Raw genomic sequence first — 212 nt, forward strand, 5'->3', positions numbered from 1 at the left:
TAGATTAAGCAATGATAAGTATAAATAAATATAAATTCTGCTTTGAATAGAGTTATTTGATTTTATAACATTAGAAGTAAAGGTATAACAAACGGTGCATCAAATTAATACATAGAGAAATTTGTTAACAGAAAGACAAATTTCGTACAGCTAACTATCGGCGCTCAAGCCATTATGTTGTGTAGATGTTCCTTGACCAAGAAATTCACCAA

The sequence above is a fragment of the Penaeus japonicus genome, unplaced genomic scaffold (assembly GCF_977035675.1).
Source record: "Penaeus japonicus unplaced genomic scaffold, GWHDUDI00000001_assembly GWHDUDI00000001, whole genome shotgun sequence".
In the NCBI taxonomy this organism is placed as follows: domain Eukaryota; kingdom Metazoa; phylum Arthropoda; class Malacostraca; order Decapoda; family Penaeidae; genus Penaeus; species Penaeus japonicus.